Source organism: Meriones unguiculatus, chromosome 14, assembly GCF_030254825.1.
Source record: "Meriones unguiculatus strain TT.TT164.6M chromosome 14, Bangor_MerUng_6.1, whole genome shotgun sequence".
In the NCBI taxonomy this organism is placed as follows: domain Eukaryota; kingdom Metazoa; phylum Chordata; class Mammalia; order Rodentia; family Muridae; genus Meriones; species Meriones unguiculatus.
Window position 1 is genome coordinate 28684566 of NC_083361.1, and position 27133 is coordinate 28711698.

Genomic DNA, 27133 nt, shown 5'->3' on the forward strand with positions numbered 1-27133 from the left:
GGGTTGGGGAACTGTGACGTCTGGACCGGTTACTAAGCAACGTTATCTCGTACTGCAGATCTGGACACTCCTCCACAGCGGGGAGGAGACCTTTGGCATTCCTTTGCAATGGGTCTGGTCTCAATTTATCCGCTCCTCCTCCTGCCTTCTGTAAAAGTGCTGGGAGAATTTAGTTTAACATGGGGTATAGAATTTATAAAGAAACCTGTAAAGCTAGCCTGTTCCTTTCATATCCATGCAGCTGCAGAATTCCTTGTTGTTGATGTTGTTGTTTTGATGTGTATGGGTGTTTTGTACACAGGTATGTTTATGTACCATGTGCATGCCTGGTACCCACAGAAGTGAGAAGAGGGCATCAGATCCCCTGTTACAGAGAGTGTGATACTCCATGTAGGTGCTGGGAATCGAACCCAAGTCCTCCAGAAAAGAACCCAGTGCTCTTAACTGACAAACCGTTTCTCCAGGCCCCAGAATTTCTTTCGGTCCTTTGTATCTCCATGTTACCGCTGTAATTCCTCATACCTCCTGGTGTGGTCACAATTTTATTTGTATCTTCTACTTTGTTTCTTGGTCTATCTACTTGTCTATTTGCTTTCTCTTTCCAAAGCACAATTCTTTATTTCAGTAACCTTCTCTATTATTTCTTCTGTCCTGTATTTTGCTTATTTCTACTCTAGTCTTTTCTTCCCTTCTGCTGGGCTGATTTGTTCCTCTTTTGAGAGCATAAATCTTTCTAATGTAAGTTTTTGTTGCTTTGACTTTCCCTCCTTAGATCTTTTTTCCTTTTTTTTTTTTAATGTGGTTTTTCTATGTCACTTTAACAGGACTGAAACTCTCTACAAAGGCCAGGCCAGCCTTGAACTCACAAAGTGTGTAGCTTTCATCTCCTGAGTGTGAGATGGCAGGTGTGTGCCACCATACCTAGTCCCTCTTAGAACTGTAAGAGTGGTGTATCATGTTTCCACATTTATTTGTTCTCTGATTTTCCGATTTTTCCCTTGCTTTATTGGTTCTTCGGGAGTGTGTTACTTGATTTTCACATATTTGCTCATTTCCCAGTCTTTTCCACTAACTGGCCTTTAGTTTCATATGAGTTTGCTCAAAGATATTTATATGATTCAGTCCTCTTAAATTTATCAAGATTCTTTTTGTGGCTTGGCTAACCTGGAGAATGTTCTATATACTTGAGAAAAAGTACATTCTGAGGATTTTATTACATTTACATGTGTGCATATGCGTGTGCCTGTGTGTATGTTTGTGTGTGAGTGTTTAAGTCAGAAGACACCTGCAAAGTCATAGAACCAGCTCTCTATCTATATCATGTGGGTTCTGGGGGCTCGAACTCAGGCTTGGAGCCAAATGCCTTTACCTACTGAGGCACCTTGCCAACCTCCATTCTGTCGGTTTTATGTAGAATATACCTTATATGTTTATTAAATCCATGTGGTCTGCAGTGATGCTCAAATCTACCGCTTCCTTATCGCCTGTCTGAATATTCTATTCAATGTTCAATGTAGAGTATGGAAGTCTTCCGCAGTTATTGTATTCATTTGTAGAGTGTTTAAACCATTCAAACATGAACACTAAATCAGTTTTGTTTGCTTTCCCCAGTCTAATATTCCTCTCTTGGCCTCATTAGTGAGGTGCGTTCTGGGTAATGTGAAGTTTATGCAGGTGCCATCACTTCCTCCTAGCCGCTGCTTACTGTCTTGGATAAGGTGATTTCCCTTAGCACTAGGTAATACACATGTCTGTTCTGTAATGCAAAGTTCTGCTCCTGTGTTGTTTTTCCCATTTGTCTTATGCTTAAACCTTTAATCCATCTGGAATTCATTTTACTATGTGGAAGAAATTAAAAGTCTCTGTGTTTTCTTCTCTCAGAGGATGGAGTCATTTGAAGAGCATGACCTAATGCATTAGCAATTCTTGTTTCCCCCCCCCGGGGGGGGCGGCTTCCTAGTCACACAGGGCACCACCTCCAAGGGGATCCCCGTGTGCTTGCTTTCATGTTCTGCTGTTGCCATCTTGAAATCCTTCCTGATTCTGTCCCCCTATTTGTGTTTTGTAAGTGAGTCCTGACAGAGCACTGATCACGGGGCCTCAGCAGAGGGCTGCCTTCCCTTGCCTTTCCCAGCTCCAGCTCCCTAGGCCCCAGGTACATCACCAGGACTGCTTCCACTCCCAACCTCTCTCCCTTTTAAATTTCTTTCAATATGCAAAATCAAAAGAACTTTAGCTACATGCAGCCTTCCTGCAAAACAGGCAGAGAGATATATTTTACCCAGAGTCCAATGAAATGAAGGTGTGAAATTCCACAGCAAAGATCCAACTTTGGGGCTGGAAAAGTGTCTTGGTGGTTGAGAGCACTTGCTCTCTCAGAGGACCATGCTTCTGTTTCCAGCACCCACTCTGTGGCTTACAGCAGCACGTAATTCTAGTTCCCGGAGATGCAGCACCCTCTTCTGAACTCTACAGGCAGAAGGCACGTGCATGCTGAGCATTCATTCATGCAAGCAAAACACTCGTGCACTTAGATTTAAAAAAAAAATCTAAATAAATAAAATAAAGATCCAACTGGGGAGATAAGTGTTGGAGAACCCTGCTGGTTGAAATTGCAGTTTTGCCAGTCCTGATAGCCATTCTGAGCTCAGGGTTAAGGTGCAGGACTCCCTCTTTCCAGCAGGGCCTCCTGCCCTCTGCCTGACTTCATCTGGAGAGTGTCTTCAGACACAGATGCCCCTAACTACATTTGATATACGGCCTTTGACACAGCTCCCTGCTAGGTCTCCCCTCCCTGTGCCTATATGATAATTAGGGACTGTGTTCCCGTTCATGTGATAGGAGCGTGCTGTTTCATGCAGACCAAGCATCCTTGAGGGGCCTAGTTCCAACCAATTATGTACACCTATTTTTGAAGTCACCCACCCACTCTCCAAGGGGTACACAGCCTTTGTTCTCTGGAATTAAAGTTGAACTAGCTTCCTGCAGTGGTTTTTGGGGTGTGTGATCCCTGTACGGTGGCCATTCCAGGCATGTTTCTTGTCCTGTGCCCCTCCTGACTTCCTGGGTTGATGGGAGACGGCCCCCTGGCAGGAGGAGAACCACAATAAGAGAAGGATCTTTTAATGATGATATCAGGTTCTGGGGCCTAGAGAACAAACACTCCACACCAGAGTTGATGTGAGGGCTGTGGGAGAGAAGCACCGAGGGGGAAAATGGAACTGCTGGGTGGTGTGGAGAATTTTCTAGATAGTATCAGTACTTCACAGCTCTGTGAAAGATTGGGTTAAGTGTGAACTGAGGATGAATCATTTTAGAAGGAGGAGAAGGGGGGTCATCCCCAGCGGTTATTAACTCCAAGAAAAAATAAAGTGTAAGAAGAAGAGGAAATAGAAGCACAGGTTACTTCTTTGCTAGCTGTAAGATAATGAAATAATCCTATAAAGATAAAGATTGAAGATTGATCTCACTAGGAATTATGCAACCATATTGGGAAAGTACCAAAGAGATATTTGAGAGAAGAGGTGAGCAACCTCTAGGATCTTTGTCTTTCACAATGGGGGTTTAATAGGGAGTGCAAAGCCAGAAGATTAAAAAGCAGAAGTTTAAGCCAGCAAATCAGAAGTACAGAGCCAGACAAAACAAATAGAAAAAGAACTAGAAGTATCCAGCCGGAGGTGTGGGGAATGGTTCTAAACCGTTGCTGTTTACAATGGCTTTTACAGAACAGTGACTGCTTCATCTAGATACCCATGTCAGCCCAGAAAACAAAAAGCATATTCCAAGAAGTAACAGGCAGTGGAAATCCTGGATTTGACTCAAGCTGTGAGTCCAGATGCAGCTTCTGGAGGTAAGTCTGTAACACCTGGCCAGTTTCTGTCCAATTCAGATGATGATATTTTGGTATCAGTTTGGGTTTTTGTGGAAGGTTTTGGTGGTGGTGGTGGTAGAGGAAATGTATGTGTGTGTTCTTTTTATTTTTATTACATTTATTTTACTTATTTTGTGTGTGTACAAGTGTGCCACTTGCACACATATGAAGCTCAAAGGACAACATTCAAGAGTCACTTCTTACCTGCCACCAAATGGAACCCAAGGACTGAACACAGGTCCCCAAGTTTGCTGGCTTTTTTTTTTTAAGCCCTCTGAGCCCATTGGTGTTACTTTAAATGAACATGCCTGGGTTCTCCAGACCATCAAAGACCTGGACAGCTGCAGGGGAAGTTAAACCCTGATTGTAGGACTTTTAAGTTACTGAATTGCTTTTGTGCACTTCCCAAAACAGTTTCTGACCTGCTTCTTGGCTCTTGAGTTTTTGTATATATTATTGCCTTTTTCCATTCCTTTCAACGCCAAAATATTTCCTCTAAATTCTGTCTGCATTTCTTACATCTGACCTCTTGCTCCCAAGGTGCAATTTGCCTCTAAGCCCTCAGCACTTTGCCACTATCTCAAAAAAGGCCCAGGACTTTTCAATAGTAAGAGGAAGAAGGAGGGAGGGTTTGGAGGTTTTTTTTTTGTTTGTTTGTTTGTTTGTTTTTTCCAAAGAAACAAAGAAAATTAAGATGGCAAAGAGAAATAATCAATCGCTACTAAAATCTAGCACAAGAGTCTCTTCATTGTGTCTTATTGAGCTGGTCGCTCTCAGTTGTTGTCAATTGGGATATATTTAGTAGTTTTTCAGATTATCTTAGCGGAGGAATTTATGGGGGAAGTGGGGTCTCTAGACCCTTGGCTCTTGATCACCTGATGGTCGAGACTTACTCCCTGAGATGTTTATTTAATTGGTTGGGTAGAGCGTGGGCAGAGACACTCGCCAGTTCATTCTGCCATGCTGCAAAATCTAAGCCACACTGGGCTGAGTCTTGCCACGAGTATCCACTCTGAAGACACCTGGAAAAAAAAAATTCCAACTCCGAAACAGAATCCAAGCACTAAGATTACCTGGTGTATTGACAATGTGAACTCCTAAAGGAAATAGCCAGTGGGTCTTGCTAAAACCTTAAAATTGAAGCACCTGTCACTCACTGTCCCTTAACTTTCTCTTTAGTTTGCATTAGGTTCCCAAGATGGCATATAGTAGCCAGAAGATAGTCTGGACAGAAGTAGTCTGGACAGCTGGTGACTCTTTCACCATGGCTGCCTTCTTGACAATGAAAATACCCATTTTTGTCAAGCAGCTTGTTTGAGCTGTTCACTTGAGTCATCCTTCGTCTTCAGACAACTGAATTTCCTGAGCCTTTTGGGGAGGTCCTGGGATTGAACCCCAAATGTACACCTATCAGAACTACATCTCCAGCTCACCCTGAAAACTTTTGAATCGGGGAACTGGTTGGTTAATTCTGAGCATTTTTTGTTTAGACCCTTAGCAGCCCATCTCCCATATGGAATTGGAAGTGTCCTATGAGCATCCATGACTGGCCCCTCATCCGTGGCAATGGCCGTGGCCCTCTTGAAGAAGCATGTGTTTTTGAGATGAATCAAGTTCCACTTCTGAGACTTGAGACTGATGGTGGAGGTGGGGCATAACTAGTAAAACAGATAGGGAGCTCTAGAGAGTGAGAGGTGAGCCAAAAGCCAAAGCTGAGGCTGAGCAGGAAAGAGGCTTCGGAGAGCAGACCAACGAAGAGTGCATGCCAGTGGGGTGGGGTGGGGTGGCACGGAAACAGCAGAGGCAGCCATGGGTCTGGGCTGGCCTGAGTCCCAGAACAGAATGCAGGACTCAGCCCAGACAGAGCGGAAACAGGAAGGCAGCCCTTTGAGATACCCTGATTATCTAAAGGATTTTTATTTTTATTTTAAAGTGTGTGTGTGTGTGTGTGTGTGTGTGTGTGTAAATGCAGATTCACATAAAGGCCAGAAGAGGGTGTCAGATCACCTGAGTGCTAGGACCTGAACTCAGGCTCCACGAGGATAGTGTGTCCTCTTAACCACTAAGCCTTCTTGCCAGCCCCAAACGTGTTGATTTAAACTAAAGCCGCCGCCACCCCTCCCTAGATTCAGTCTTTGACTTCTGGTGCTGTACACAGCTGGATATATAACCTTCACAAGAGCCAGCCAGCACGAGTGTGATCAGGCCATTGTGCATGAGTTCAGTTCAGACTTGGAGCCACAAAGAGCACACTCGAAATGGTCCCTGACTCTCTCACACACACACACACACACACACACACACACACAGAGCATGTGGTACAACTGAGTCAGCATGAGCCCCTCTCTCCAAGCAACTGGCACCTGAGCAGGTCTCTGCTTTTGGACAAGCCTCCCTCTGAGACTCAGACTCAGGGTCTTTTCTCATTTCTCAACTGCCTGTGAAGTCCTGGCTGCCATTCACACTTCACAGATGGACCCTTGAAGCCTGCAGGAGACAGAATGATGACTCCCTCACAGGCGCCCATCTCCTAATCCTCAGAAAGTGGTGGGTTTGAAATTGATAGAACCCCTCTTCAAAGCATTTTGTATAATGAGTACTCAGTCCAGTCACTCCACCTCTGCAAACCCATCCCAGGTGTGTGTGTGTGTGTGTGTGTGTGTGTGTGTGTGTGTGTATGGGGGGATGATAAACACATATGCAAAACTCCTCATGGGCAAAGTAGTTACCACAGCTATCTGTTAGAAAATCAGAACAAATTTCCAAGGCAAGAGCCTGGGTAAAATGGGTTCCAACAGGACGTTATATAACTGATAAATATGTGTGCTCACACTTTGTACTAACATAGAATATAAATTATAGTCTAATCTCTGATAAATTAACAGGATTTCAGATCATATAGCTATGTAAAAACTTAAAAAAAAATGGAAGGGCAGGAGAGTTAGTTAAGAGCAGGTACTGAGAAAGTGCCAGATTGATTTCCAGAGTGGTTGTACAAGTTTACATTCCCACCAGCAGTGGAGGAGGGTTCCCCTTTCTCCACGACCTCTCCAGCATGTGTTGTCACTTGAGTTTTTCATCTTGGCCATTTTGATGGGTGTAAGGTGAAATCTCAGCGTCGTTTTGATTTGCATTTCCCTAATGGCTAATGAGGTTGAGCATTTCTTTAAGTGTTTCTCTGCCATTCTATATTCCTCTATTGAGAATTCTCTGTTTAGCTCTGTTCCCCATTTTTTAATTGGATTACTTGGTTTGCTGCTTTTCAGCTTCTTTAGTTCTTTGTATATACTGGATATTAGCCCTCTGTCAGATAAAGGGTTGGTGAAGATTCTTTCCCCGTCTGTAAGCTGTCGTTTTGTTTTGATGACTGTGTCCTTTGCTTTAGAGAAACTTTTCAGTTTCATGAGGTCCCATTTATTGATTGTTGCTCTTAGAGCCTGTGCTGTCAGTGTTCTGTTCAGGAAGTTGTCTACTGTACCAATGAGTTTTAAGGTCTGCCCCACTTTTTCTTCTAACCGATTTAATGTGTCAGGTTTTATGTTGAGGTCTTTGATCCACTTGGACTTTAGTTTTGTACAGGGTGATAAGTATGAATCTATTTGCGTTTTTCTACATGTAGACATCCAGTTGGACCAGCACCATTTGTTGAAGATGCTATCTTTTTTCCATTGTATGGTTTTAGCATCTTTGTCAAAGATCAGGTGTCCATAAGTTTGTGGGTTTATTTCTGGGTCTTCTGTTCGGTTCCATTGACCATTCTGTTTTCATGCCAGTACCTTCCTCAAGACCCAGCCATACCACCCCTAGGCATATATACAAAAGAGGCTCAAATACACAATAAGGACATTTGCTCAACCATGTTTGCAGCAACTTTATTTGTAATAGCCAGAAGCTGGAAACAGCCCAGATGTCCCTCAACTGAAGAATGGATGCAGAAATTGTGGTACATCTACACAATGGAATATTACTCAGCAATGAAAAATAAAGAAATCATGAAATTTGCAGGTAAATGGTGGGACCTGGAAAGGATCATCCTGAGTGAGCTGTCCCAGAAGCAGAAAGACACACACAGTATATACTCACTCATATAGACATATAATATAGGATAAACCTACTAAAATCTGTACATGTAAAGAAACTAATCAAGAGAGAGGACCCTGACTAAAATGCTCAATCCCCATCCCGAAAGGCAAAGAGGATGGACACCAGAAGAAGAAGAAAACAGGAAACAAGTTAGGAATCTGCCACAGAGGGCCTCTGAAAGGCTCTGCCCTGCAGACTATCGAAGCAGACACTGAGATTTATGGCCAACTGCTGGGCAGAGTGCATGGAATCTTATGTAAGAAGTGGGAAATAGTAAGATCTGGAGAGGACAGGAACTCCACAAGGAGACCAACAGAACCAGAAAATTTGAACACAGGGGTCTTCCCAGAAACTCATACTCCAACCAAGTACCATGCATGGAGATAACCTAGAACCCCTGCACAGATGTAGTCCATGGCAGTTCAGTGTCCAAGTGGGTTCCATAGTAATGGGAAGAGGGACTGCCTCTGACATAATCTGATTGGCCTGCTCTTTGAACACCTCCCCCTGAGGGGGGAGCAGCCTTACCAGGCCACAGAAGAGGACAATGCAGCCACTTCTTATGAGAACTGATAGACTAAGATCAGAAAGGAGAGGAGGACCTCCCCTATCAGTGGACTTGGGGAGGGGCATGCGTGAAGAAGGGGGAGGGAGAGTGGGATTTGGAGGGGAGGAGGGAGGGGCTTATGGGGGGATACAAAAGGAATAAAGTATAATTAATAAAAAAAATTAAAAAAGAGCAGGTACTGCTCTTGCGAAGGACCTGAACTGAGCTCATAACACCCACCTCAGGTGACTCACAGCTACCTGCTGCTCCAGCTCTAGGAAATCCAAAGTCCACTTCTGGCTGCCAGAGGTATCTGCACTCAGCTGGGCATATACACATACCTTCGCATCATTAAAAATAAAACTCATCGCTGGGCAGTGGTGGGCACACCTTTAATCCCAGCACCGACAGGCAGAGGCAGGCGGATCTCTGCATATTATATATATCTCTGCATATATATTTTATATATATATAAAATAGCCAGGCTGTGGTGGCATATAGGTGCTGTGTTTTAAACTCTACTTTTTGGGGAGTTCCTTAAGCCTCTACCTCCCTTCCAACCCCCAACCATAGGCAGGAGAGAAAGAAGGTTAGAAAGGAAAGGGGACGTGGACCTCTTTAGACCTAGTTTCAGCTGGTTAGGGTCATGGAGTTCTTTGGGAAAATATCCGTCTCAGTCTCAGTCTCAGTCTCAGTCAGCAGGATATCTAGCAGTTCAGCGAATGCCAAATGGCAAACCGCAGCAGCGGAAGAAACAAAGCAGCCTTCTTTCTCCTCTGTCCATTTCCCTCCCTTCCTCCCTCTGTCTCTCTCTTTCTCGCCTTTCCTGTCTCCCTCCCACCCTGGCCCCCTCTCTGGGCTCTCATATTTATACTCTCTCAGAGTTCTCAGAATTCCACTAACTCCAGCTGGCAAAAACCACACCCCTCTCTGAGCCACAGGAGACAATTATCAGCTGTAGATGAACTAAGGCAGCCCCATATCCCACACTTGGGATTAAAGCAAAAACCTTACATAACTGACTGAGTTTTTAAAGAAACCAAAACTTTCACTATAGTAGCACAGGCCTTTAATCCCAGGGAGAGGCAGGTGGATCTCTGTGAGTTCAAGGCCAGCCTGGTCTACACAGTGAGTCCAAGACAGCCAAGGCTACACAGAAAAACCTTGTCTCAAAAAACCAAAATCGGGGCTGGAGAGATGGTTCAGAAGTTAAGAGCACTGGCTGCTTTCCAGAGGCCTTGAGTTCAATTCCCAGCAACCACACTGTGGCTCACAGCCATCTATAATGAGATCTGGTATCCTCTTCTGGTGTGCAGGCATACATGCAGACAGAACACTGTATACATAATAAATAAATAAATATTTTAAACTCAAAACAATAATAATAATAATTACAGTAATTATAGTAATAATACTCATGTGCACATACCTTCACACATACACAAGCACATAATTAAAAATAAAATCTTAAAAAAAAAGAAAACAGAGGGAAATAGCTGTCTTTCAGAAGTGGATCCATGAGTTATACTTTTATGTTCTCTCTCTCTGTACAAGTGTGTCCGCACATGTGCGCATTGGTAGTCTACATACCAGGTGAGGAAGGAAAGCAGGAATGCAGGTAGACCTATGCATATGCACAAGGAAGCCAGAGGACGGCATCCTCAGTTTTTCCCCACCTTATCTAATCAGGCAAGGCCTCTCACTTGAACCCAGAACACACTCATTCACCTCATCTAGCTGCCCAGCTTGCCCTGGAGAGGCCCTGCCTGCACTTCCCGGGGAACTAAACCTTCAAGCAGCCCACATGTCTGCCAGGAGTTTACACGGGTGCTGGGGATCTGAACTCAGGTCCTCATGTGTACAGGCAAATGCTGAAACACTGAGCCATCTCACCAGCCCACACTCTTCTTCGGTCTACTTGTCTGATTGTGTTTTATTGAGTTGACTTGATAAGTTAAAATTAACTGGTTTTATTACATCAACTCCGTGGCAGACCTCCCTCAGGATGTCCATGTTCTACTCTCCAGAGCCTAAGAACTTTGAATAGTAAATGAGGCTTTGCAAGTGAGATTGATTTCCAAATAATCATCAGGGAATGTCTTGATGGAAACAGGGCGTAGAAGGATGTATCTGAAAGTCTGGTCTATGCAGCCTGCCTCAAAAAGTGTGAAAGGGCAAAGTCTATATTCTCTCTGGAGCCTCCTGAATGAACACAGCCTTTTGACTTTAGCCTCAACATTTCAAACTTCGGCCTGGAGCTGTTGGTAAGATCAGAAACGTGTTATTTTAAGGTGCAGCATTTGTGTGAATTTGCTGGGACAGCCATGAGGACCTGATGCAAGGCCCCAAAAGTAAACCTCGAGTAACTGCTGTGGCTAACACAGAACCCCACCCTGTACCTCCCTACCTCCCACAGGGAGCCAGGAGCTCAGTGCTTCACTAAGGGAGGAGGGCCAGCTCACTCTCCAGGGCTGCAAGAAGCAGCCATCCATCCTCCTCTTCCTCTTCAGCCTGGGAATACAGGAGGATGGGGTCTTCATGGGGGAGCAGGAGAACCCAGTTGAATGCAAGAACTTATTTCTGTAGGAAATCACAGTCCATTCCAGTGAGTTCAGAAATTCTGAAATGAGTGGAAGCTAATAAATACCCAAAGCACAACGTGAGTTCAACCATTTTTAAAACTTCCTACATCTGTAGAAAGGTCTAAAAGCTGTATTTTTTTTTTTAAGAGAAACATTTGTCATGGGCATGCAGACATTTTACAGCTTCATACTGGAGTTGGGGCATTCTACAGTGCTTTCTTTATGTACTGTGTGTGCTGCCATGCTGGGGGACTTGGCGTGCTGACCCTCAAAAGGTTATGCCAAGAGTTGGGGAGGGGGTATTGCATACCCAGTGACAGCAGCAGAGCCTGTCACTGGGAGGCAGAGATTCTGGCTTCGGATCTCAGCTCTGTCACTCACTCAAGCATGACCTGCCTTGACTCAGTTTCCTCCAGGCTGCTCTAATAAAGAGATCTCACCGCAAGTAACAGTAATGACTCCAGCTTAACTGCAGCCTGGAACACGCTGTACTGTGGGACCAGGGAGAAGCTGGGATAACGTGGGACCCGGAAGAACCCAAGGTAGCCAAACACAGCAATCATGGTAACATACAGATGCCCTAATGAATGAAATCATCCGGAGCCTGCCAGTTCCCTTACAGCCACTCACGGTTACAATTCAGCCTTGAAACTCGTGGTCCAGATGTTCTGAAAACAACCCTTGGCTGTGCCAGGGTCACTGTGTACTGAAGTGAGAAGATTTGGATCCTGACTCGGGGCTTTTAAAACAAGAGGGAAGAAGGGAAATGGGAATGTAGCTCAGCTGGAAGTGTGTCGAGCCGTACACAGGAGGCTCTGGGTTCGATCCCCTGCACTGCACCCTGTTTGGGTGAGGTGGCACACACCAGTAATCCAAGCACTCAGGAGGTGGAGGCAGGAGGATCAGAACATCAGGATCATCTTTGGCTGCTCAGGACACTGGAGGCCAGCCTGGGCTAAGGGAGACCCTACCTCAATCATCATCATTATCATCATTGAGGAAACAATGACAGATCACGTGTGGACAGGAATTTCCTCACATCCCAAGTTCTCCTGACCAGAAGCATCTAAATGGGCAGAAGCACCACAGCTTGGAGTCTGACTGGCAAGGAAAAGTGGGTGATACATGGGAGAGAAGAGTTACTTAGTCAGTGTTTCCTCTTATGGATGTGTGTGGGATTTGTCCACAAACAAACCCACCAGGTCTTCTTTCTCCTCCCCAACTTCCCTCCGGAGAGCCAGCCCCACCTCCCAAGGAAGCTGCCCTCCTTCAGACCTTTGACAGCGAGCCTTCCATGCCCAAACTGTCTTTTGGGACTCTTAGAAACAAACAAGCAGCCAGCCTGCCCTGCCCTGAGAAATGCTTGCCTGCCCCTTTTCCTTTCTCTGGCTATGCCTCTGCTCTCTGTCAAGCCCTACTAGGGAGACCAGAGTGAGTCAGCGCTCCGCAAGCTTTAGGCTGAGTTGGAGGGACACCATGTGGCCACTATGAGTATGACATGAAGTAGTAGTGTGGACGTTACGAAGCAATGACATTAGGGATTTTGAGTGGAAAAGGGCTAACATTAACACTTAATGACCCTACACCACCATTTTTGTTTCTAATCATTTCTCTGGATCTTTTCTGACAACCGTGACCACACACATGGAGCGTGCCTTGCTTTCCGGTGGCATCTGCCCCTCCATGCGTTCCGGCCTCAGTCAAGGTTTTTACCACCACTCCCTCCAGAGCTAGTCAGTGCTTAGTAAGTTCTAGTGTTCTCAAGCGGAAAGAGGGGCATTGAGCCATCGGGGAGACACACGGTGACCAGAACACCATTGCCAAGTGACAGGCAAGTCCATGGCAGTGCTACCCAGGGACTGTGGGGTCCTGGGCCTCTGTCTCAGTTTCCCTGCATCCCATTCTCCTTTTCTGTGTAGCGGATGGAGGGGTGGAGCTGCTATCAAGGTTGCTCAGCGCTGAGTGACACAGGAAGTGTGCCGTGCATAGGGCCTGGCCACACCCCTGACACAGGACCCCTTCAGCACAGGACTCCTGGACAGGAAGAGATCCCTGGAACCAGTCAAGCCTATGGACTGGCAAAAAGCTGAAATGCTCAAATAAGGCAGGTGAGACAGGAAAGTCTATAAGCTACAAGCAGGATTTCAAGCAAGCCCCTTTTGTCTCTTCTCTCCAGAGTCATGAGCTGTGTGTCCCCGTCACCCCTCCCAGCTGCTGGAGAGACCAGCTACCTCACTGCCTCCTCAATTCCAAGGAGCTGAGAATTTTGAGAAAAGCTAAAGATCCTCTCCAAATCACATCATGTACATACACATACACACATCATACACACATGCAGGCATATACATGTATATACATACCTGCCTCATCTACACATACACATATCACACATGTACATGCACATATCTACACACACCTCCATGCATACACATACAAATGCTCATACACACAGGAGCATCAAGGGTGATGTGACTCTCAAGGGCCAGACTAAGGTAACTCTGCCCACAAAGGCTAAATCTTTTAGGAACCACGTGACCCATGTCAGCCGTGGTGGTGAATGCCAGAGGCAGAGGCAGGAGGGTCTCTGAGTTTGAGGCCATCCTGGTCTTCAGAAGGAGTTCCAGGACAGCCAAGACTACGTAGAGAAACCCTATCTTGGGAAAAAAAATCATGTGACCCTGAGGGAAGAAGCCACACCCGCACTCATTGTCTCCCACAGCAAGCTGAGAGTCAGGATGGTGCTGCAGCCTTTCTGATGTCCCCATGCTGGCCATACTGTGAAGTAAAACTGGTCCTTCCCTGCAGTCCACATATTTTTGTATGAGGTGTGGGCACAGGGAGAAGTAAGGCTCAGGAGCCAACAGCTGTGACAGCTTCCCATTTTCCTAGGTGCGAGAATAGAGGGGTGGTCAGCTACAGTAAGAACAGACCTGCACCATCAGGGGTGCCATCCCAGAGGAAGTGTCCTTTAGCAAAGGTGACGTGGGAGGGTCAGATTAAGGGCTGGACACCATCAAAGCTGTTTGTTACAGTCTAAATTAGGACAGAGTCCTCAGATCAAGTAAGAAGAATTTCATCAGGAATCTTTGGGGAGTGAGTTAAAGTACACACACACACACACACACACACACACACACACTCCTATTTCTATCACTTGAGCTTTGTGCAAAAACCCAAGCAGATCTAAGGAGGCCCCAGAACCTGAGTGTTTACTGAGCCCTTCCCACTGCGATACTCTTCCAGGAAATCCAAAGGTCAGCCTCTGCAATCCACCCGACCACAGCCTCCTCCAAACTCCTTCTTACAACTTCTACTCCTGGGCCCAGAAGGTTTTGTTCCTGCTCAGCAAACACCTCTTCCTCCATCAAGAGCCAGCTTCTCAAAGGCATCCAGGAAAACCCTTTAAAAATGTTCCTTCCACACTAGTGAACTTTATATGAACCTCTAAATTAACCCTCAAAATAAAACCTACAGAGTGGGTCTCCTAATAAACTTGATGTTGCAGATGAGGAGACTGAGGCACTATAGCCACGCTGCTGGGAAGTGTTTCTATCAGCTGGACTCTTCACAGCAGGAGATGGCCACACTGCTGGCGCTGGGGCCTTGGGGCCTAGCTCAGGGTCTAAAGTATTGTAGCGTCTCAGTAAACATGACTAATAAAGAAAGGACTTTAAATGTGCCTCTTTCCACCTGGGACCCTCAGCTAGCGCCCAGCAACGAGGCCCTTCCCTCTGAGTCTGCCCTCAGCCCTTCTCCAGTCTCCCTCCTCTCCTTCACTAAGGCCTGTACCCAGTTCCTCAAATCCAGTCGCCTAAAGGACAGGATCTGAAGCCCCTGCCCTGCTGCTGACTGTGTGACATGAACACCCTCCCCACTCCCTCCTCATCCTCTCCTCACCCCTTCCCCACCTCATATCTGGCCCTTCCATGTGGTATTAGCTGAAGGAGTTGCCAGGCCTCTAAAGCCATCTCCTTCCTGGGACGGAGCCAGGCCTCCCCCCCCATCTCCACCTGCTCCCTCAGTGCCTCCTGATAATCTTGATTCTTCCTTTGCTCCATCCCCATTCTTCTTCCTACTAGGCTCCTCCTCCTCAGCCCTTCCATCTAGGCCCTCTCCCTTTCTCTCTCACCTCCTCCCTTCCTTCTACCCCTGGCCTCTCCAGTGTTTCCCCTCTCTGCCTTCTCAGACCTCCCACTCTCTTCCCTGCAGCTTGGCCTCTCTCCAAAGGAGGTCAGCTGACTGCCTGGCTCTTGGGGCCTTGCGTCAGAGCCTGCAGACCTTGGGGCCCTTCCCTTGGGCCTCTAGAGGCCTCATTACAGCCTCCAGGCCTCCTAGTACCAGCACCTCAGCCCTCCCTCCCGGAGGACATGTCCCCAAGCTCCCCCAGGGCTCTTGCCTCCATCTTGACAATAGATGAGGCCCAGCACCCATCCCTTATCAGAGTTTACTCCCATTCTTTCTTCACTCATCTCTTAAATGTGACACAGCATCGGGTTTTGTTGCTGTTGTTGTTTTGTTTTGTTTTGTTTTGTTTTGTTTTGTTTGCCTTCTTTCCGTGAAAGGCAGAGGCTGCATTTGGATCCCGGTTTTCTCCCCCGGTACTGGATTATTGAACCTGCACCTTGTGTGTGCTAGGCGAGCCACTCTACCAGCTAGGCTAACCACCAGGAGCTGCTCAACTGCTGCTTCCTCCCAGTTCCTGCCAGTCAGCACAGGACCCCAGGCAGTGTGGGAGGCGGCCCCATTAGTGAGCAAGCGAATGCTAGATTACCTGATGGCTTGCAGATGTTCTATCACAACCACTATGTTTTCCTCCGTGAAATTCCTGTCTGAGTCACTCTATGTAGCAGAAACAAACTAATATCCTATAGGCCCTGCTCATTTCCTGCTTGACTAAGAAGATACAGCCAGCATGTGTATGGGCAGCCACTTGCTTTCACAGAGTGCTGTGTGTCCCCAGGCCCAAGCCTCCCTCCCAAAGGAAGTTCTTGCTCCCCAAATCCTAGTGTTCTGAGAACATTGGAGGCACACTCCTGTCTCCAGGCCTCTTCTTTTCCCCAGGGCTTGCTCTCTGGATATTTTTAGCCCCCACTCTTAGGGAGCCAAATAAAGTTCCCTCTGGTCAGTAAAGCTTCCTCAGAACCCTTAGGGATTTTTTTTCTACTGTTGTTTCTAAACATACAACAAAAGTAGGAATGCTACAGCCTCTGCACCAAGGAGGATAAGGTGGGAGGATCCTGAGTTTGAGGCTAGCCTGGGCTACACAGAGAGCTCTAGGTCGATGACGGATGAAAAAATAGTGACTATGAATAGTGTCAGAGTGGACAAACCCACGTTTCTTAACATCTGCTTATTACTAAAGTGACCTTGGGAAAGCCTCTGAACCTCAGTTTCCTCAAGACATGGGGACAGGCCTAGGCCTACCAGGATATCTGAGGAGGTGGCCTGGGTACAGTGTGGAGTGCTCTGCATAGTGGAGAGGCAGTTGGTGCTCTCTTTATCACTACCGATAATGTTGAAAATGAGAGCTAGGAGTTCACTATCAGCTTCCCGGGAGCCTTGACTTACTAACAGTAATTTCCTATCAGATGAAACGAGAGGTCAAAGACTTTCGCGTTAAAAACTAGAGGCAGCTAGTTGAGACTCCAAGGACACTCCAGACCCTGAGATTTGGCCATCTGGTGCTAAATGTCTGGGACCCCCTTGCTCAGGGCACCCCCGCCAAGTGTGCTCACTGGTCTGTACCCAGCTTCTAGAATCTGGAATAATCCTAACCGCTAACTCTGAGCCTGCCATGTGGGAGCTGAAGGTGACCCTAGCCTCTTCTATACATTCTATAGGTACAGAAGCAACAGCCCTGGCTCATCCACCCGGCAGGGAACCACCGCGCTGACACTGTGAACCCAAACATCCTGACCTCCACCTCAGAGCTCAGCACTGCCACATCTTGCTGACTCCTACAGAAAGAAGGGCTGCGGCCGCTTCCATCTCCTCCAGCCGTGCGGACTCCGCAGAGCCCCACAGACGGCAGAAAACACTGGCTCGTTCTGTAGTTGTTAAGTAAGTAACAGTCCTGTTGCAGCAACTTTCAGCCGCTTCTGGAGCTGCAAGTGAAACGGTCCATCTGCGGAGAGCCAGTCAGAGCTCAGAGATGCTAAACAAAGGCTGAGAAAATTCTCCCAAATGCACATGCTTGGCCTCTGAACGCCACGCCCTTGCATGGAGCCTTGAGTTCTCAAAGGCACGTCTAGGGACTGGTCAGTTAGGTCACTTGGTGAAGTGTGTCCCTGGAAAGCATGAAGATAGAGCTCGTTGTCCCCAGCACTTACCAAAAAGAAGACGACATGGGCACAGCGTTCGTATAAGCCCACGGCTTCTGGAAGTGATGGAGGTAAGGGTATACAGAGGCCGGAAGTTGCACAGGGGCTTGCTGGCCTAGCTCAGGCTCAGTGAGAGACCTTGTCTCAAAAAGAATGAGACAGAGAATTAAAAAACACCTGCCATCTTCCTCTGGCCTCCACAAGCAACTGCAAACAGGCCTGGAAACATGCAAACACACACACACACACACACACACACACACACATAGACAAAGACCTACACAAACAAGGCAGCTCTGGGCAATCTTAGAAAGTCAATGAACTGGGCTGGAGAGATGGCTATTCTTCTAAAGGTCCAGAGTTCAATTCCCAGCGATCACACGGTGTCTCACAACCGTCTATAGTGAGATCTAGTGCCCTCTTCTGACGTGTAGGCAGAACACTGTATAAATAATAAATAAAATAAGTCTTAAAAAAGAAAAAGAGAGAGAGAAAAAGAAAGAAAGGAAAGAAGGGAAAGAAAGAAAGAAAGAAAGAGAAAGAAAGAAAGAAAGAAAGAAAGAAAGAAAGAAAGAAAGAAAGAAAGAAGTCAATAAACCAGCCTGGTGCAGTGGCACACACCTGTAATCCCAGCACTCAGGGAGACAGAAGCAGGTGGATGTCTGTGAGTTCAAGGCCAGCCTGGTCTACAAAGCGAGTCCAGGACAGCCAAGGTTGCATGGGGGGAGGGGAGAGAAAAAGAAAAGAAAAGAAAAGAAAAGAAAAGAAAAGAAAAGAAAAGAAAAAAGTCAGTAAACCTCCTGAGTTCATACACAGAGAAAAGCATATGGATGGAAGCCAAAGAGATGACCAAGGCTGTGTGGAATGTGTTCATGATGCAGCAAGAACTCAGACAGATGCATACTCTCTCTTAGCCATGCCTTCATCTAGGAGGAAATGGAGGAGGAGAAATGAATGGTTGTCAAGCGAATGACTGATGACCAAAGGTAAAATTCAGTCATCACCCACAGCGCTGCCAGTCAGCTCTGAGCGAGTGGAATTCTGCAGATGGAATCACCACACCCCTGCCTGACAGGGCTGAGCTTGGCTCCTGTCTCCACATTCTGGGGCTTTCTCACAAAACTGATTCTCCCAGCTCCTGGCATAGAGGGCTCACAATAGAATTCATCCAGTGGTACATCCTGCCTGAATCAAATTTCAGTCATGATGGCTCCCATAGAGTCCCTTGGCAGAGAGAGTCCTTCCCTACAGCGCAGAAGCATGTTTTGGTGGATGAGGAAAACTTACCAACCTGAGAACCAAGGACCCATGAAGTTCTCCCATCCCGTTACTTCCATGAATTCAGCCGTGGCTTGTAGCCTGAGAATCCAGCCAGGTGTCTCACTGGCTCAGTATAGCCTCCTCATAGATAGCCCTGTCTTCACACGGCACCTCGCTCCTCTGAGCCTTTTGCTTGGAGTGTCCACATGGCCTCCAGGATAACAGTGGACACCAATCACTGCACTGGCAGGCCGGGGGCCCCAGAACCCACAATGCCACAGTCTCTGTAAACAGTAGGGTATCAGCTGGGGATATAACCTAATTGCTAGGATCCTGCTTAATGTGAAAAAAATCCTTGAGTCTGACCCCCCAACACCACATAAATCAGAGATAGAGATAGAAATCTCTAATCCCGGTGCTTTGGATGGGAGAAGCAGAGGATCAGAAGTTCAAGGCCAGCACTGACTACATAGTAAGTTAAGACCAGCCTAGACTAATGGAGCCTGTGTCACCATACACACACACACACACACACACACACACACACACACACACGTGTGTCCCGCCTCCCATCCCCTGGACCCTGAAGTACTGAAGCTGCTGATCCACAGACAAGCCTATTTGCTGATCACTCACTGTGTGCCAGGAACAAAGCTGAATGTTTTATAGGCATTATCTGATTTCCTTCCCTTGATGGTCAAATAAAGTAGACTTTATGACAGCCATTTTATATATGAGAAAACAAAAGCGCAAAGATCAAGTGACTGGGCTCATATCACACAAGTAGTCAGTGGCTGAGCAAAATGACCCCTCTGTGTCTGACTCCAAAGTCCAAGCCTGCAGCCCCTGTGCTCTGGAAGCCTCCATCCTACGGCCATTCATTTCAGAGCTACAATGCTATGCACCAACCTTATCAGGCACTCGGCATTGCAGACAGCTGGAGCCAGTGCTAGCCTCGCAGCATGCATCTGCCTGGTTATTCTTCCAGCAGATGTTGGCACCTGTGTGGGCCAGAGCTGGGGCAGGCGTTGGGACACCAAATAAGCAGCATAAAGGTCCTGCCTGTGGCATGAGGACTGTGCGTGTGTTCGTGTGTGTGTGTGTGTGTGTGTGTGTGTGTGTGTGCATGCATATCTGTGTGTGTTGTTTGTGTGTGTGCATTTTGTGTTGGTGTGTATGCATATATCTCTCTCCCTCTCTCTCTTTCTCTGTATGCATGTGTAGAGGCCAGAGGTCAACTCCAGGTATCATTCCTCAGGTGTCATACCTTCTTCTTGGTTTTTTAAAGCTTATTTACTTACCTACATGTGCACACGCTCATCTGTGAACATACACACGGATGCCCCAGGAAGCCGGAAGAGGGCATCAGATTCTTCCGACCTGGAGTTACAGGTGGTTGTGAACAACAGGGTGTATGTGTGTGTTGGGAGCAGAACTTGGGTCCTCTGGAAGAATAGGAAAGACTCTGAGCACTGAGCCATCTCTCCAGCACCAGCTCTGCTCTTGAGACAGAGTCACCACAGGCCTGGAGCTCACTAAGTGAGCTGGGGTGGCAGGCTAACGAGCCCTAGGTCCTGCCTGCCTCCACTTCCCCACCTCTCAGATCACAAGTGTGTGCCGCAGCATCTGGCCTCTTCACACAGGCGCTGGGGGTTGAACTCGGGTCCTCACTCTCACGCAGCAGGCGCTTCACTGACTGAGCTATCTCCCGGGCCCTAGCAGGAGGATCTTAAAGACATGCCGGGGCTCCTTCTGGGTGTTGCTCAGCATGTGGGCATGGAGGTTCACTCTTATAGACGTTGTCTTGGTGAGAGTATCCCGGTGAGACCGAGCTAGCTCCTGCTACCTGGGTTCCGCAAAGTCCAGAGCACAAGGCCAAGAGGTACTGCTTTGGGTCTCCTGCCAGGCCCTTAGCCCCGGGGGACTTTAAACAATGAGAACAGGGCTCTGAAATCAGTCCTTTCCAGCTGCCTGGACCTGCTGTTGGACATGCCTTCAGATGACCCCCCTTCGGAAGCAGTTCTTCTAAAGTCTCCACATCTCAGGTGAGAGGATCTCATGGTTCTTTAATTATTGGCTTTACCTGACAGAGGAAGGCTGGAAGGGCCTGGGTGTAACTGCTAAGTGCACTGAATACACGATAATGATTCCCACGTCATTCCTGAAGCTTTGTTTCTTGTTTTCTTTTAGGAAGCCAATGGGGCTGGACAGGCCCAGCTGTGTGCTCCAGCTCACCGTGTCAGTGTCAGCACGCACACTATACCCGTGGCTAGGTACATGTGGAAGAGACCATAGGTCTTTGATTCCACAAGCTCAACATGGCAGAAGGACAAAGGGACTGAGATGTGCTCTTCAAACTCCTACTAGAGACACTAAATCCGTTCCCAAGGGCTCTGCCTCATGACACAAATATCTAACGGGCCTGACTCCTAACACCATGTATACTTCTGGCAACAGTGGGAGCATGGCAGGGGTGCAGCTGTCTGTCACAATTCCTCTGCACCCAGCAACTTCATTTGCTTGCACTTTAAGTGCTCCCAATAAGGAGAAAGAGAGCCTGACCATTGGGACTGCTCATCTCAAGGGAACTAACTTCAGGTCCTCCATGCTCAGAGGCTCAGCCAAAACAAGCCTCGGGCAAATAACTTAAGTGTTTACCCACAGAGAACAGGTAGGCCACACCAGCTCAGGAATTCTAAACTCCTGCAACTTCCAAAACAACCCAGTGGTGAGGGCAAATTAAAAACAATGCCGTGCACCCGGAATGCTGCTAGTTGATGCTTCCAGAGAGAATAAAGATAAACAAAAAATATTCCCAAACCTGGTTCCCGTTCACTCTGAGAGAATCCAGCTCATTCCTTCATAAGGAAAATTAGGGGCCTGGGAGGTATAGCTCAATGGGGTGAGAGCTTGCCTAGCACCAGAGCCCTGGGTTCAATGCCCAGCACCACATAAACTGGGTGTGGTGGTACACATCCATAATCCCAGCACTCAGGGGATAGAAGCAGGAAGTTCAGAAGTTGAAGAACATCCCTAGCTACCCAGCAAATTCCACATCCACCTGGGATACATAAGACCCTGTCTGAAACAACAAGAATCTTGGTTGGCCTAGCCTACATTAGGCATACGAAGAGTTTGTCTTCTAGGTCATTTAAATACTATCAAGTTGACATTCAAGGTTAATCATAACTCCAGCCAAGCCCTGCCTCTTTCAGAAAGCCTGCCCTGCTTTTCACTCTGGGTCTTTTCCCACCTCCAGCCTTGGTCATCCATGACTAATGGCCTAATACGACTCCAAAACAAACCAGCAGTGATTATCAAGGGGAAAGTGTCTTTTTTTTTTTTTTTTTTTTTTTTTGCCTCTTCGATGAGAACGTAAGTGGGAAAATCAGACTGTCCAGTGACATTTTACAATCAACTCAATTGTCCCCCTGGTGACCTTTCTCAGGTAACTGCTTAGTTGCTCAGTGTTCTGTTGCAAAGAGTTAGCATGCTAGACTTTTCTGTTAGCTCTCCAGCTGCAATTGTCAAATGTGAACATTGAGTAGAAAATCTACTTCCAAATGTATGCTGAACAATTAACTACAGAAGTCCACCATGGTGTCTGATACCTTCACGTGATGGTCTGTCTTTACAAAACTAGAGATAGACAGGGAAGTCACTGCATGGCCATTAGATGATGGTCAAGTAGTCATAGTAACAATCTCTTAAAAAAAAAAAAAAGGAGAGACTGGAGAGACAGCTCGGCAGTTAGGAGCACTGGCTGCTCTTGCAGAGGACCCAGCCTGGCTCCCAGAACCCACAGGGAGGGTCACAACTGCCTGCTATTCCAGTTCCAGAAGATCCATTGCAAGCACTAGGCATGCATATGGTGTACATATATACATGCAAGATGAACATTGATTACATAAAATTAAAATAAATAAAACTTAAAAAATAAAACCGCAGCTGGGTGCAGTGGCGCATGCCTGTAATCCCAGCACTCCCTTTGTAGACCATCTGGCCTCAGATTCACAGAGATCCACCTGCCTCTGCCTCTCTGAGTGCTGGGATTACACGGCACCTGGCAAACATGTTAGATCTAAAGTATGTGCATGTGTAGGTGTCAACAGGTAGATGTGCATGTGTCCAGAGGCACATGTGAGCACACAACTGTGTGAGGCAATAAGTATGCCAGCTGACTTGGCTGTAACAATTGCTTCACAACAGATACATAGATGACAGAGAGAGAAGATGAACAGATACAAACAAACAAACACACATACATCTCAAGTCATAAGCCTAGCATGGCGATAAGTGCCTGAAGTCCAGCACTTGAGGTGATGAAGAGTTTTCTGTTACTTGCAGCCAAAGAACCCTATACGAGACATTCTTAGAATAAATTATCCATTTCCAGGTCCTACGAGGATGGCAAGTACACCTTTTAGAAATTATAATGTTTTTAGAGGCTGAAATCTTTTCCATTAGAGGAATTAAGGAAAGCCATGCTAAAATCCAGAAATTTTTGCTTTCACTGACCTTACTGATTGGTCAGTTATACTCTTGAGTAAGACTATATCCTTCAATCCCAACGTGGTGGCACACGCCTATAATCCCAGCACTTGGGGAGGCAGAGGCAGGCAGGTCTGTCTGAGTTCGAGGCCAGTCTGGTGTACAAAGCAAGTCCAGGACAGCGAAGGCTACACCGAGACACCCTGATTCAAAAACCAAAACCAAACAAACAAACAAAAAAATATATCCTTCAAAGGCCATGATGAAAAATAGGTATCTTTAAAAGTTTGTTTTCTGTTACTCTGATAAAACGCCCAACAGGAAGATAAGAAGGTTTACTACCAAGGCCTGAGCGTCTAGAAAATGCTGCCCATCCTCCAAAGACAGTGATGCATGAGAGACCTAAACTAGGACCCATCACTTCGAACTCCAACTTAGGGAGGAGCCTTGATCTGTCGCTTGAGCCATCTCTGGCTTTGCTCTTTCTCACTTGCCTGCTCTGAGCATCTTCAGCTGATGCAAACTTCCAGAAAGCTACTTCTGTCCAGCCTTAGCCAAAAATATCCAGAAGTAAGACTATTTGAAGAAAGTTAACAAGGTCATGAAAGGGGAAACTGATGAAACAAAAAAGCATTCACCGTATCCTGACATTGCTCTTATTTAATTTTAAAATGGAAGAAAAGGCAGGAGTGTCTTTGCCAACGACTCAGAAGGAAGAAGGAGTATCCTCCTCTGGGTAAAACTGAAGCAGGTAGTCAGAGCATCTCTGCAGATTCCTCACATGACTCCCAGTCTGATGACTTATCAAAGGCTGGGTGTCTCAGTGAGCAAAGCATAAAGGCCTGAATTTGAGTCCTTGGCAACATGTAAATGCCAGGAGAATATAGCAGCTCACCTGTAATCCCAGCAACTCAGGAGGTAGGGAGGGGGGTGTATTTGCCTAGGGTTCCTTAGCTAGCTAAGCTAGCTGACTCTACAAGCTCTAGGCTTGAGAGAAAGACCAGAGACTCAATATGTAAGGTGGAGAGTGATCAAGGAAGGTTCCTGACATCAACCTTGGACCACATGTGCCCAACACACACACACACACACACACACACACGACATTCAGAGAGAGAGAGAAGACACCTTCCATAAAAATAACTAGAATATTTCATGTACTGTAAATTTGGTCACTTGGACAGAAGGACTTTTAAAAAACAGAACTGTTTGTATTATATTTATTCATGTATTTGTGTGTATGGGGTGGTGGGGACAATTATGCAGAGGTCAGAACTTGCAGGACTCAGTTCTCTCCCTCACAGTGACCAAACTCAGGATGTCAGGCTTGGTGGCAGGCACCTTTACTGACTAAGCCATTCCGCTGGCCCTAGACAGGAGAGATCTCAAAAGTGCAAAAAAGGAAAGGGGTAGAAGAAGGGGAAAAAGATAGAAAAGTCCACACAAATATTAAACTTCTAGGCATAATAATCTCTAGTGACAATATAAGAAACATTTTTAAATGTTTTAAAATATTGAGCCAACTTTTAAAATATTGAGCTCTGATAAATTAATTTTAAAGGTATTTTGATATTCCAGAGTAAAAGGCATTAATCAATAGATCATCAAATAATTACAGCTAGTTCAAAAACAAGCCCAAGAAAATCATTCATTCTCCTTCTTTGTAAACAGATGTATGCAAATTAAAACAAAAAGATAAGAATCCCATCCACCTGATTAGCAGAGGTGTTGTTTATGATATTGCTGTTTTACTTAGAGCAGTGAAACTCCAGTAAAATGGATAACATACTTCTAGGGATTCTACCAATTTCTCTAAACGCTCTGAAAAACACGGTATATTTCTATTTCTACATATAAACATACATACTTTTCTAAATGTCTATGTTTCTCTTTCAGTAGTAAAACCAGCTATACCTTTCTGAATTCTCTTTGGTTAATATTTAATAAGTTAGCATTAGGGTAGGGCAATCAGCACAAAAAAGCATTAGAGTACATCTCCCCAAAGATGTTCATGCTCTAACCCCAGAACCTGGGAGTGTGTTACCTCGTGAAAGAATCTCAGAATGGGGGAGACAAGCCTGGATAAACTGAGTGACCTGACAGAATCTCTCCAGGGGGTTGGCAGAGAAAGGAAGGTTCAAACACAGGAGTTGGAGTCAGAAAGTGCTAGTCTAGATGCAGTTTGTCCTTAAAGGTTATGTCCTGGAAGCTCAGTCCCAGAGTGATGGTAATGAGATGCTGGAACCTTTAAGAGGTGGGGTCTGAGGGACCGTGGTAACACATGGGAGGCACCACCTCGGAAAAGATGGAGGTAGTGCTCGTGAAACTCCAGTTCATTCCAGTAAGGATGGGTTGTTATAGGAAAGTGAGGCCTCCCACCCCCCACTCCCCCTCACACACACACAAAACTCTCTGACTTCCTATCTCATTGCAGTCTCTCCTCTGCCCCTTTCTCCTGCCATGATGTTATCTGTCATAAGGTCATCACAGGGGCTGAGCTGGACCAATGCCATCTCCTACAGAATTATAAGCCAAATGTACCTCTTTTTCTTTACAAAGCACTCAGCCTTAAGGATTTTGCTGTAGAAACTGAAAACAGTCAGAGATTGAAAGATACCATTCCACTTTCAAGACAGAGGGACACAGTCAAAAGTAGAGGCAGGAAAAGGCAAGGAAGAGATTGTCCCCAAGGGCCCCCTAAACACAGCCCTTTTTGATGACTTGATCTTAAAACTTTTGGTCTCCAGAGCTATGAAATGATAAATATTTGTTGTGGTAAATTTTAAATGGTAAAAATTAGTTGCAGCAGCATGTATGGGTTCTGGGTTTCATACCCAGCCCTGCGTTAACTGGCTGTGGGATAAGAAATACAGCACACACCAGTAATCCCAGCACTGAGAAGTCAGAGATCACAGGTTCAAGACTATCTATCCTCTGCCACATATCAAGTTGGGGCCAGCCTAAGATGGGGTGACACTGTCCTTTATTTTAAAGGACTTTAAGAAGATCTCTGTGAGTTTGAGGCCAGGACTTGTGACACAGAGAAGCCCTGTCTCAGAGAAAGAGAGAGAGAGAGAGAGAGAAAGGAAGGAAGGAAGGAAGGAAGGAAGGAAGGAAGGAAGGAAGGAAGGAAGGAAAGTCTTTAAAAATAATACATGGGCACATATGCACATACAATACACACAAACACTGGCATGGGTCACAGGCCAATATTTCTTTATTATTTAGATGTCACAGAATGTAAAGAATAATGGCATTTAGTCTGGTTCAAAAGACTATGTCTTGTTTTTAATTATTCTCTCATCAACATAGAAATGCCTTGCTACACAGCAATAAACATTGGCTATAGGGCAATTTGCTTAATAATGACATTCAGTACACAAAGCTCTGGGAAGCAGGCAAAGAGCAACAGGAAAGAGAAGCAAAAAAAAAAAAAAAAAAAGGAGAGGGGGAGTGGAAATTTGATGAATCACAAACAAAATACACCCCCTGAGTGAGCAGCTCTCAATATATGCAGCTTCAGTTCTGCACAGATTTCTTACCAAAAGGCACACACCACAGTTTTAGAGAAGTGGAAAATTCTAGCAAAGTTAATGAGCAATAGTTGTACAAAACAACTGTCATCATCTCCTCACTGTTTCCAGAATGTTCCTCCTTTATGCCAGCATTTTGTCCTATCTGGTCCAGTTTGCCTTCCAGTTGATGAGCTTGTGCTACCACTTCAGTCTTCATCTGGATGTGTCTAACTACTGGCTTTCAGACCCTAAACCGCAACCTTCCCATCCCACCTCCCAAAAGTTTCTGCTCTTGCCATGGTTCCAATGCCCGTATCAGGCGGCTCACACTGCCTAGAACTTCGTTCCAGGTGATCCAACGCCCTCTTCTGGCCTCTTCTGGCACTACACGCACACGGTTCACATACAGACATGCAGGCACATGCACATATTTTTTTAAATGATCCACAGCAGGCAGGAGTTTG

At 46.1% G+C, this 27133-nt stretch overlaps 1 long non-coding RNA gene across 1 annotated transcript; it reads left to right on the forward strand.

The window, feature by feature from the left end:
- Positions 1-3639: 3639 nt before the first annotated feature.
- LOC132647031 (uncharacterized) lies at positions 3640-21910 on the forward strand. The gene is made up of 4 exons (XR_009585319.1): positions 3640-3850; positions 16924-17474; positions 20631-20708; positions 20854-21910. It is a non-coding gene; the product is annotated as an uncharacterized LOC132647031 (long non-coding RNA).
- Positions 21911-27133: the final 5223 nt, after the last annotated feature.